Source organism: Bos taurus, chromosome 3, assembly GCF_002263795.3.
Source record: "Bos taurus isolate L1 Dominette 01449 registration number 42190680 breed Hereford chromosome 3, ARS-UCD2.0, whole genome shotgun sequence".
Classification (NCBI taxonomy): Eukaryota; Metazoa; Chordata; class Mammalia; order Artiodactyla; family Bovidae; genus Bos; species Bos taurus.
The window spans coordinates 16,909,576-16,922,726 of record NC_037330.1 but is presented as its reverse complement, the minus strand read 5'-3'; the positions used below and the strand labels follow the sequence as shown (position 1 = coordinate 16,922,726).

At 44.7% G+C, this 13,151-nt stretch overlaps 1 pseudogene; it reads left to right on the top strand.

Annotated features, from left to right (window-relative positions):
• The first annotated feature begins 509 nt into the window (after positions 1 to 509).
• On the top strand, positions 510 to 2,681 carry LOC618263 (ephrin type-B receptor 1-like; annotated as a pseudogene).
• The last annotated feature ends 10,470 nt before the right edge of the window (positions 2,682 to 13,151 follow it).

The window sequence follows — 13,151 nt, the reverse complement described above, 5'->3', positions numbered from 1 at the left end:
CATTACATGAGAGAGGGAGCGGATGCTAGGGTGACTGCCTTATAATTATCCACTGAGTTCTACCTCCTTTCAGAGTGCTGTCTATGTGTGTTTGATTTTATGGAAAATCAATTTAAAGGCAACTAGATGGATAAATAAATTTTAATATAAAAAACTTTAACTATAGAACAAACATACATAACTGAACATATCGAATATAAATACACATAATAGAAAAAAAAAACTGTAGATAATACTAAAACTAAATCTATACGACCAAACAACTGAGCTTGTACTAAATACGGGCCTCAGGAGATGAGCAGTGAGCCCTCTCTCAATGTTTGTCCAGATAAGGCTCCTGATGGCCTGTAGGCTCCATCCTCTCAGAGGCCCAGCCTGGAGTCCAGGATTGAGACCAGACCTGCAACACAAACACAGGTGATGGAGTCCTTAGGGAGGTGCAGAGTCAGACAGAAGGGGGTTTTCTGGACAGGGTGTGCACGACGCAAGCACAGCCTCAGGATCTGGACATGACCTTGGGTCCTGATGTCCCCGGGGGTCAGTCCACAAGACACTGGGTCTGTTTGCTGCTCTTTGCTGAGGGAGTTGTCTGTTAGTAGGGAGTGTCTCTCCAGTATTCTTGCCTGGAGAATCCCAGGGACAGAGGAGCCTAGTGGGCTGCCATCTATGGGGTCGCACAGAGTCAGACATGACTGAAGCGACTTAGCAGCAGCAGCAGCAGGGAGTGTCTAGAAAGGTCCCACAGGAGTAATTCCACCTGGGTATCTGGCCAGCAGCCTTCAACTGACAGGTCCCCTGGACAGTGAGACTCAGACAGAGAAATGGGGGGCTCTGGGATCTTGGACTAAAAGGCCAAGTCCCCCCTCCCCTGGGGCCCTGGGAGGAGCAGGAAGTCAGATGCCACAGGAGTGGGGGAACCTGCCCACCCATCCTACACTCAATACAACTGCTCTTGAGATCTGCATATCAGAAATGGACAGACACCAGTAGTCTCTAATTCCAGTAATAATCCTTTCTAACCCCCAGCCCAAACTCTCCTGACGTTTATGGTTTTAAAGTATTAATTGCTATTTTAATAAAAATATATATTGTATATGTTTAGTGTATTACAACATTAAAGTTTACAGAAGACTGTTTTTTAAACTGTAATAAAACAAGTTATATGTTATTAATGACAGAATTGGAATAAAAAATAGAAGAATTGTGGGTTTGGGGGGTGAGTGTATGATGTTCAGGTGGACCTTGAAGTTACCCACAGGAGAACAAGGCGCAGACTGAGAAGACGATGGAGACAGAAGTCTAAGGCTTCATCCCTTCCACTGTTTCCCTCATGCACAGGTCAGTGCCACCATGAGGAGCATCATGTCATGGCCACAGCTCGAGCAGCCCAATGGCATCATCCTGGAATATGAGATCCGGTACTGTGAGAAGGAACACAGTAAGTTCAACTCCTCCACGGCCAGGAGCCAGACCAACACTGTACGGATCAATGGCCTGCGGCCTGGCATGGTATTCGACGGCAGCTGGGGTGGTGTTCATGTTGGCCATGTCCATTGCCTGCAGCAGGAAATGTGCTTACAGCAAAGAAGCTGTGTACTGCGAAGAGGTCATCAGAGCAGGAGAGTTTGTAGAGGTGCACAAGGGGCGTTGGAAACTTCCGGGCAAGAGGGAAATCTATGTGGCCATCAAGATGCTGAAGGCTGGGTACTCAGATAAGCAGTGACAGGACTTCCTGAGCGAGGCGAGCATCATAGGGCAGTTTGACCATCCCAACATCATTCATCTGAAGGATGTGGTCACCAAGAGCCGGCCAGTCTTGATCATCACAGAGTTCACAGAGATTGGTGCTTTGGATTCTTTCCTCAGGCAAATTACAGACAGTTCATGGTGATCCAGCTGGTAGGGATGCATCGCCGTGGGTATGAAGTACCTGGTGGAGATGAACTACATGCATCCGGACCTGGCTGCAAGGAACATTCTGATCAACAGTCACTTGGTGTGCAAGGTGTCCAACTTTGGCCTTTCCCACTACCTCCAGGATGACGCCTCAGATCCCACCCACACCAGCTCCTTGAGAGGCAACATCCCTGTGAAACGGATGGCTCTGGAGGCCATCACCTACTGGAAGTTCACATCTGCCAGTCCTCTGGCGCTATGGGATTGTCATGTGGGAAGTCATGTCGTTTGGAAAGAGACCCTTCTGGGACAGGTCCAACCAAGATATCATCAATGCCATTGAGCAGGACTACGGGCTGCCCCCGCCCATGGACTGCCCGGCTGCTCTACACCAGCTCATGCTGGACTATTGGCAGAAGGACCGTAACAGCCAGCCCTGCTTTGCAGAGATTGTCAATACCCTGGACAAGATGATCCGGAACCTGGCCATCCTCAAGACTGTGGCTACTATCACCACCGTGCCTTCCCAGCCCCTGCTCCACTGCTCCATCCCAGACTTCACGGCCTTCACCACCGTGGATGACTGGCTCAGTGCCATCAAGATGGTCCAGTACAGGGACAGCTTCCTCACTGCCAGCTTCACATCCCTCCAGCTGGTCACCCAGATGACATCAGAAGACCTCCTGAGAAAAAGGGTCACCTCGGCAGGTCATCAGAAGATGGTTCTGAACAGCATTCTATCTATGAGGGTCCAGATGAGTCAGTCACCAATGGCAATGACATGACAACTCTTGTTTTCTGTGGGGAGGAGAGGAGGGAAAAGGACCGGGCTCAAGGGGGAACCAGAAGTTGACCACTGTGGAATATTCTGGAGAGACTGACTTCTCACCTAAGAAATGCATTGTCATAACAAAGAATAAGCTGGACCTATTCCTAATAGGCAACCTTCATTTCTCAGTGACTGATACACAATTAAGATGCCTTGGGAACCAAATATGTAATGATAAAAATACACAAAGGTGATGTTCAGTGGAAGTGAACACAAAACAGTATGCATCGAAGACCCCAAGAGTGAACTCAGCTCACACCCCAGGTGGGCTGGAGTCATCCTTCGGCAAGAAAATAGGGAAGGAGGTTGGGGGGAGAAACAGAAGCAGTTTCTCATTTTCTTCCTCACCAATGACGTTCTTTTCTTTTCTCCTTTCGTCCTCCTCCCCACAAGCCCTCTCCCTCCCCACACATCTATCTCCCTTTGCTCATGACTCGTGTAGGGAAGTTTCTTCAAACAAACCCCAGGTCCTGAGACTCAAGATGTTCTGTCAGTTGCCAAAAGACCTTGCTGACCACTGCATGGGGGATCCAATCATTTCAATTAATGTCTTCATATTGAAGAAGAGATGTACCTTCAGTAGAAAACCTTGTTTTTCTTTTGTTTGCATTTTCTGCAAAAAGGAAAAAGAAACCAAAAATTGGGGGCCGTGGGGAATGCAAGAGCACACCTATGTATGTCTGTGTTATCAAGTAACCACTTGTTCGTAACAGATGCAAACAAGAAAAACCTGGGAAGTCTTTGCCCCTGGAAAATCCACAGGGGCTGGAGCGTGTTGTTGGTGTGGTTTTCTGATTGGCCTCATTGGCCTGTTGGCTCAATGGGGAGAGAGAGTAGGGAGAAAAATAAAATGAAAAGGGGAAAAATCTCCGGAGAGCTTGCAAATAAATTTGGACAGGAAACAGGTGAGTGGTTTGAATTGGATGTACTGTGGGCCATTTGGAATGATACTTACTGATTCTTTATTCTTGGTGACATCTGAAGAGAAGGAGAAGGAAGTTGTTTCTGGAGAATGTTCTTCCACATCCCCCAAATCTACAATTAAAGATGGTGAGGAAGAGAGTTCTTCTTCCCCTAGTCTGGAGACTGGTTCAATCGCTCAGTCGTGTGCAACTGTCTGCGACCCCATGAACCGCAGCATGCCAGGCCTCCCTGTCCATCACCAACTCGCAGCGTCCAGCCAAACCCATGTCCATTGAGTCGGTGATGCCATCCAACCATCTCATCCTCTGTCGTCCCCTTCTCCTCCTGCTCTCAATCTTTCCCAGCATCAGGGTCTTTTCAAATGAGTCAACTCTTCACATCAGGTGGCCAAAGTATTGGAGTTTCAGCTTCAACATCAATCCTTCCAATGAACACTCAGGGCTGATCTCCTTTAGGATGGACTGGTTGGATCTCCTTGCAGTCCAAGGAACTCTCAAGAGTCTTCTCCAACACCACAGTTCAAAAGCATCAATTCTTCTGCGCTCAGCTTTCTTTATAGTCCAACTCTCACATCCATACATGACCACTGGAAAAACCATAGCCTTGACTAGATGGACCTTTGTTGGCAAAGTAATGTCTCTGCTTTTTAATATGCTATCTAGGTTGGTCATAACTTTCCTTCCAAGGAGTAAGCGTCTTTTAATTTCATGGCTGCAATCACCATCTGCAGTGATTTTGGAGCCCAGAAAAATAAAGCCTGACACTTTTTCCACTGTTTCCCCATCTATTTGCCATGGAGACTGGTTTAACTCATATGAAATCCAAGGAACGTTTCAAATGTGTCTGTGTTGTATTCCTTCTTGTACCTCATTGTTCGATTAATTTTTTTTAATTCTACTGAACCTTTAAATATTTTTCATTTCTTCTTTTACCTTAATCTCCTTGCTAATTTTATCTAATTAAAATAAGCAGATACAGCCTCCTGACTCAGGCATACGTATTTATGGGGTGGGATATCGCTCTCTCTCTTTTTATTTTTATTTTTTTGCCATAGAAGAGTGAGGAGAATGCTGAACATCAGGTCCTTCTGAATTATCTATCTCAGTTATACTTTTCTGTGTATACATAGAAAAAACTTAGGAGATAATTACTGTGGATTACCTCCTAGAGTTACAGATTTCTGTGTATCTGTGCAAGGAAGTAAGGATGGAAGGAGAGAAAAGAATATTCCTTGTGGATTATCTAATACAGATTCACATTTCTTGTCTGTGAGGGTAAAGGACTCATAGACCCCACATGGGGGCTCACTGTTAAGATGGCTCGTTATGTTGACCTCCCAACAAAGAATAAAATCACAGTGACCCTTGAGACTGACCAAAAATTGCCCAAACGACATTCTGTTTTCTCACTGGTGACTACCTTCTCAAAGCTAAAAGACCACCAGATTCCAGACCTCAGGCTACATGACCACAGGACTCAACTATAGGCTAAAAATTAACCATCCGTTCAGAGAACTTTTCATTGGTGGGGTATAAGAAAGACCCCGTCAGAAAGGGAGGACACTGGTTCTCCTCAAGGGCCAGTCACCCTCTTGTTTCCCTCTAATTAATTTCCCTTTTCTTGCCTGACTGCCTGGCTCATTCTCTTTTTCTCTGCACTCTCCTTACAATTCTGTTTTATGAGTGAGGAGTATTTCAGCATCTGGCTGTCTCACTTCATCTTCATTTTTCAGTCTTTGGCCTTGTTGGTTGATTCTCTATCTTGGCTCTAGTAAATAGTGCTGCTCTGGATATAGGGGTGCACGAAAAAAAAATAAGCAGAAGCATGTCTGGGTTTACAAAGAAAAAACAGAAAGAATTGGAATAAAAATAAAAGGAACGTGGGTAGCTTGAATTCTGTCATGCATCCCAAGTACACACTGCACTGAGCTGCTTTCTGCTGTTTCTTTAGTTGGAGTTGGACACACACACAGAAGAATCTATGGAACCTCCAACACCAGTTGAGAAATGGTGCCCCGAGGTGACCCAGGACCCCCAGGGCTCCAGAGGCTGAGGGACCCCAGGCTCGGTTCCTTCTCAGGCTAGCTGGGACCGTCAGGACCAAGGAGCACCCACAGGGATGCAGAGCTGCAAGGTGACTGCCTACCTGAATGAGCTCTGGGCACCTGTGTCTCCTCCACTCTATTCCCAGGAGCCTAGGACTAGGGAGGGTGGGTCCACCCCAACTTCTCACTACAGCTGATTTTGAACTAGGGATGCTTCCTGATGCCTTTAGGGGGTTGGGAGGGCAGAGCTGGGTCCTGCAGAAGATGAGGAACCCGCCAGTGAGGATCTTCAAAGAGAACATGCTGAAACAGCAGCTCCTGGACTCATACACACAGTGCCCCCACAGTGCCCCCCAGCCTCCCTACTAACATAGAGCTGCCAGAGGACCCAGCCCAACAATCTCAGGGGCATCTGTGGATGGGGACCTGTGCTCTGGGGAGATGTGCTCAGGGCATCCTCAAATCTGTATAGATTATTACCACCCTCTTGTCTCCCACTTTTGTGGTCACATTCAACAGCTGCCCCCAGTGTTTTTGCCAATGTTTCCAAAACACCAGCAAGAGAGTTGGGGACGTGACGGACACACATGCCCTCGTCTGCCTCATCTTTTCATCCCAGGCTGCACGTTCACACTTGCTCTTTCCGATCCTTTTCTTTATCATCACCACTGACATCCTCAAAAACTTTCCTCAAGGACATGAGCAGAGAATGTTTTGACATCTAGAAGGAAAAGATCAGGCAGGCAGGTCCAAGGCCTCCCAGGGCAGGAAAGCATCCATATAGCATAGACCAGGGCAGTGCAAACTTCATGAGGGCCTTCAGCTGCATGGGTCCAGACCTACTGACTTCAGCCTCAACTCCTGCTCAAGTCACTCATGGTGACAAAGCCAGGTTCAATGGTGCAGACCTGAGGTCAGGAGCCAAGGCAATGCTAAGAAAGTGGGGGAAGAGGGCTGCAGACAGATTTCATAGATTTTATATAAGCTCCCAGGATCCAAAGTGCCTATGAGAGAACAGGTCCTCCGGAAGGATAATCATAAAAGGATGGAAAGAGGAGATGGGAAAGGTTTATAAGAAAGAGTCTATGAACCAGAAAAACAAAAAAATTTTTTTAAATATGGAAGAGGAAATAAATGACCTGCATGTTCTTGCTCTCGTTCTCTGAATCTTCATTATCTGCCATCCAGTTTTCTGGTGTCTGAGGGTGGTGGCCATGTGAAGTGGCTATGGGAAAGCAAAGAGGAGATTTAGGGTCAGGATGCAACCTGGAGACTGTAGGTTATGGCTGCGAGACATGTGCTGTGCAGAGATTCGTGACCTCTGGAGGAGAGGATTTTGTTCCAGGGTCAGAGACCAGGCTTGATCACTAGGAGCTTTCTGTGTAATGGAGTTTTATTAAACTATAAAAGAGACAGAGAAAGCTTCTGACATAGACATCAGAACGGGGTAGAAAGAATGCCCACTTGCTAGTTTTTAGCAAGGTGTTACATAGGTTTTCAATGCAAAGCAATGCATTATATACTTTTCCAATGCAAAGCAAGGCAGAATATACTTGATCAGTGCAAAGAAATAGGGGAAAACAATAGAATTGGAAAGACTACAGATCTCCTCAAGAAAATTAGACGTACTAAAGGAAGAGTTCATGCAAAGATGGACACAATAAAGAAAGAAATGGTATGGACCTAACAGAAGCAGAAAATATTAATAAGAGCTGGCAAGAATACACAGAAGACTACATAAAAAAGATCTTCATGACCCAGATGACCACAATGGTGTGATCATTCACCTAGAGCCAGACATCCTAGAGTGCAAAGTCAAGTAGGCCTTAGGAAGCATCACTACAAACAAAGCTAGTGGAGGTGATGGAATTCCAGTTGAGCTATTTCAAATCCTGAAAGATGATGCTGTGAAAGTGCTGCACTCAATATGCCAGCAAATTTGGAAAAGTCAGCAGTGGCCACCAAGCTGGAAAAGGTCAGTTTTCATTCCAATCCGAAAGAAAGACAATGCCAAAGAATGCTCAAAATACCTCACAATTGCACATATCTCACATGCTAGTAAAGTAATGCTCAAAATTCTCCAAGCCAGGCTTCAACAGTATGTGAACCGAGAACTTCCAGATGCTCAAACTGGATTTGGAAAAGGCAGAGGAACCAGAAAGCAAGTTGCCAACATTTGTTGGATCATAGAAAAATCAAGAGAATTCCAGAAAAATGACTACTTCTGCTTCATTGACTATGATAAAGTCTTTGACTGAGTGGATCACAACAAATTGGAAAATTCTTAGAGAGATGGGAATTCCAGACCACCTTACCTGCCTTCTGAGAAACCTGTATGCAGGTCAAGAAGCAACAGTTAGAACCAGACATGGAACAACAGACTGGTTCCAAACTGGGAAAGGAGTACATCAAGGCTGTATATTGTCACCCTGCTGATTTAACTTATAGGCCGAGTACATCATGCGAAATGCTGGGCTGAATGAACCACAGCTGGAATCAAGATTGCCAGGTGAAATATCAATAACCTTGAATATACAAATGACACCACCCTTATGGTAGAAAGTGAAGAAGAACTAAAGAGCCTCTTGATGAAAGTGAAAGAGAGTGGAAAAGTTGGCTTAAAACTCAACATTCAAAAAATTAGTCATGGCATCCAGTCCCATCATGGTCAATAGATGGGAAATCAATGGAAACAGACTTTATTTTCTTGGGCACCAAGATCACTGCAGATGATGACTGCAGCCATGAAATTAAAAGACACTTGCTTCTTGGAAGAAGTTCAGTTCAGTTCAGTTCAGTCGCTCAGTCATGTCTGACTCTTTGTGACCCCATGGACTGCAGCATGCCAGGTATCCCTGTCCATCACCAATTCCCAGAGCTTGCTCAGACTCATGTGCATCGAGTCAGTGATGCCATTCAACCATCTCATCCTCTGCCGTCCCCTTCTCCTCCTGCCTTCACTTTTATCCCAGCATCAGGGTCTTTTCCAATTAATCTGTTCTTCACATCAGGTGGCCAAAGTATTGGAGTTTCAGCTTCAGCATCAGTCCTCCCAATGAATATTCAGGACTGATTTCCTTTAGGATTGACTATTTGGATCTCCTTGCAGTCCAAGGGGAGAAGGCATTGGCACCCCACTCCAGTACTCTTGCCTGGAAAATCCTATGGATGGAGGAGCCTGGTGAGCTACAGTCCATGGGATTGCTAAGAGTCAGACACAACTGGGCGACTTCACTGTCACTTTTCACTTTCCTGCATTGGAGAAGGAAATGGCAACCCACTCCAGTGTTCTTGCCTGGAGAATCCCAGGGACGGGGGAGCCTGGTGGGCTGCTGTCTATGGGGTCACACAGAGTCGGACACGACTGAAGCAACTTAGCAGTAGCAGCAGCAGTCCAAGGGACTCTCAAGAGTCTTCTCCAACAACAAAGTTCAAAAGCATCAATTTTTCAGCCCTCAGCTTTCTTTATAGTCCAACTCTCACATCCATACGTGACTACTGTGATTGTGGTTTTCATTCTGACTGCCCTCTAACAGATAAGGATAGGAGGCTAATGGAGAAAAGTTATGACAAACCTAGACAGCATATTAAAAAGCAGAGATGTTACCTTACTGACTAAGGTCTGTCTAGTCAAAGCTATGCTTTTTCCAGTAGTCATGTATGGATGTGAGGGTTGGACCATAAAGGAAGCTGAGCGCTGAAGAATTGATGGTTTTGAACTGCAGTGCTGAAGACTCTTGAGAATCCCTTAGACAGCAAGATCAAACCAGTCATCATCTTTCAAGATTTGAAATAGCTCAACTGGAATTCCATCACCACTAGTTTTGTTCAGTGATACTTCCTAAGGCCCACTTTACTTCACACTCCAGGATGTCTGGCTCTAGGTGAATGATCACACCATCATGGTTATCTGCGTCATGAAGATCTTTTTTGTATAGCTCTTCTGTGTATCGTTGCCACCTCTTAATATTTTCTGCTTCTGTTAAGTCCATACCATTTCTGTCCTTTATTGTGCCCATCTTTGCATGAAATGTTCCCTTGATATCTCTAATTTTCTTGAAGAGACCTCTAGTCTTTCCCATTCTATTGTTTTCCCCTATTTCTTTGCACTGATCAAGTATATTCCGTCTTGCTTTTCATTGGAAAAGTATATAATGCCTTGCTTTGCATTGAAAACGTATGCAACACCTTGCTAAAACTAGGAAGCGGGCATTCTTTCTACCCTGTTCTATTGTTTTCTGATTCTATTGTTTTCCTCTATTTCTTTGCATTGATTGCTGAGGAAGGCTTGCTTAACTCTCCTTGCTATTCTTTGGAACTCTGCATTTTGATGAGTATATTTTTCCTTTTCTCCTTTGCCTTTCACTTCTCTTCTTTTCTCAGCTATTTGTAAGGCCTCTTCAACAACCATTTTGCCTTTTTGCATTTCTTTTCCTTGGGATGGTTTTGATCACTGCCTTCTGTACAATGTTACAGATCTCCGTCCATAGTTCTTCAGGCACACCGTCTATCAGATGAAGTCTCTTTAATCTATTTGTCACTTTTGCTGTATAATTGTAAGGGATTTGATTTATGTCGTACCTGAATGGTCTAGTGGTTTTCCATACTTTCTTCAATTTAAGTCTGAATTTGGCAATAAGGAGTTCATGATCTGAGCCACAGTCAGCTCCTGGTTTTGTTTTTGCTAACTGTATAGAGCTTCTTCATCTTTGGCTGCAAAGAATGTAATCAGATTTCAGAACTGATTATCTGATGGGGTCCACATGTAGAGTTGTCTCTTGTGTTGTTGGAAGAGGGTGTTTGCTATGACCAGTGCGTTCTCTTGGCAAAACTCTGTTAGCCTTTGCCCTGCTTCATTTTGTACTCCAAGGCCCAATTTGCCTGTTACGAGTCGGACACGGCTGAATCAACTTAGCAGCAGCAGCAGCAGCCTGGTGTTTCTTGACTTCCTACTTTTGAATTCCAGTCCCCTATGATGAAAAGGACAACTTTTTTGAGTGTTAGTTCTAAACAGTCTTGTAGGTCTTCATAGACACATTCAACTTCAGCTTCTTCAGAGTTACTGGTTAGAGCATAGACTTGGATTACTGTGATATTGAATGGTTTGCCTTGGAAACGAACAGAGATCATTCTGTCATTTTTGAGACTGCACCCAAGTACTGCATTTCAGACTCTTTTGTTGACTATGAGGGCTACTCCATTTCTTCTCATGGATTCTTGCCCACAGTAGTAGATATAATGGTCATCTGAGTTAAATTTGCCCGTTCCAGTCCATTTTAGTTCACTGATTCCTAAAATGTCAACATTCACTCTTGCCATCTCCTGTTTGACCACTTCCAATTTACCTTGATTCGTAGACCTAACATTCCAGGTTCCTACGCAATATCATTCTTTAGAGCATCACACTTTACTTCCATCACCAGTCAAATCCACAGCTGGGCATTGTTTTCACTTTGGCTCAGCCTCTTCATTCTTTCTGGAGCAATTTCTCTGCTCTTCTGCAGTAGTATATTGGACACCTACTGAGCTGGGGAGTTCATCTTTCAGTGTCATATCTTTTTGCATTTTCTTGCTGTTCATGGGGTTCTCAAGGCAAGAATACTGAACTGGTTTGCCATTCCCATCTCCAGTGGACCATGTGATGTTTCAGAATACTCTTGAGAATCCCTTGGACAGCAAGATCAAACCAGTCAAATCTAAAGGAAATCAGTCCTGAATATTTATTTGAAGCTGGAAACTCCAATACTTTGGCCACCTGATGCGAGGAACTGACTCATTGGGAAAGACCCTGATGCTGGAAAAGATTGAAGGCAGGAGGAGAAGGGAAAGACAGAGATTAAGGTGGTTGGATGGCATCACCGACTCAATGGACATGGGTTTGGATGGACTCCAGGAGTTGGTGATGGACAGGGAGGCCTGGCATGCTGCAGTCCATGGGATCACAGTCAGACACGACTGAGCAACTGAACTGATTGAGCAAGATATGTTGTTTTGTCATGTAATCTTTAGCTCTGGGCTTAAAAAAAAAAAAAGTTTTATGTGACTAAACAAAGGAATGTAGGGAAAAAGTTTGTCCTTTTCTCCTTCTCGAGGGACCCGGACCCCATTCTCCCCCTTGAGGGCTCCAGACCCCTTCCTCCTTTTCTGGGGCCCTGGACTCCTTATCAACCTACCCAAGACTTAACTCTCTCATTCCCCACTTTTCTTTCAGGAGAATATGGCTGCTGATGGAAAAGGGGTACTTCTCTCATTCTGGAGCTACTTGGATGATTAAATGTATGACTTCTGTGAGTGTGGACAGCCACTAACTCAGTGGACATGCACACATTATTTGGAAAATGGGAAAAAATAAAACTTGATTGATAAAATCTATTTGGAAAGGCAGGATTGAATACAGTCCCCTAAAAGAGTTTGCTTTTAATCAAAAACAAAGTCTCATAGGCGACTTAGTAAGCACAATAACTGCAGCTGTGGATCCTGGGGAGGCAGTGATCTGGGAAGACATGGATGATTTAGCAGAAGCTCAAAACAGGCAGGAGGGTCAAGGGTCCCTATCATGGAAAGCCAGCATGCATTTTAGTGTTTGTTTTTTCCCCATTGGTTAGCTTCTCATTAGTTAAAATGCAGAAGCTCCGTTTCATATCTTTCCTGTTCCTCTCCTTTGCTCTCCTTCATCCAACAAAGAGGATGAGTCAACGGCAGCTCAGTCCATAGTTACTAACCTCCTTTAAGCATACACTCCACCCCATGTTCCCATCAGGAAAAAAAAAACGCTGAGGGATTCCTGAACAGCCTCATCAGTGTCTTGACCCTTTGCCCCTCCAGCTCCCATGGAGACCTGGTGGAGGAGCTGCCACATGCCTTGGCTGCGGAACAGGCTCTGGGTAGCCTAAAGGTAAGTGCACCTGTCTTTATCTGGGATAAGAGTGTTCCTTCATTTCTTTATTTTTAATTCAGTTGAACACAGTTATAGAAATCTGACAACATACATTATCACTTATGTATACAATGCCTTGGCGGGGGATATATTGAGGGTAAAACTATTATTAACACAGACCTGATTCAAAAGGACATTTAAAAAGACTGCATCGATTACTACATATAACAGTAGGTATTTTCCTCAGCAGAAATGTTTCCCCTTTGAATAAGAATTTTGTAACTGTTGGTCAAGTTGAAACTCAGAGATCCTACATGAAATAGTCCAGCCCTTCTAACAGGGGTACACTCTGTTTTCTTCTGGGACCATTGGCTTAAAGAGTTTTCATTTTCTGAGGACAAAAATTGCATGCCAGAAGACTTAGCGCACAGAACACAGGATGGTAACAGCCTCACACTTTTCTTCTCTCTAATCACAGGTGCATGGAATAGCCGATATAAACTGTCAATGTCCAAGGATAATTCCTCTGCTGAGGAACAACCTAATTGATGAAGGTGGGGAATCTCTTGCCCGCTCTGGCC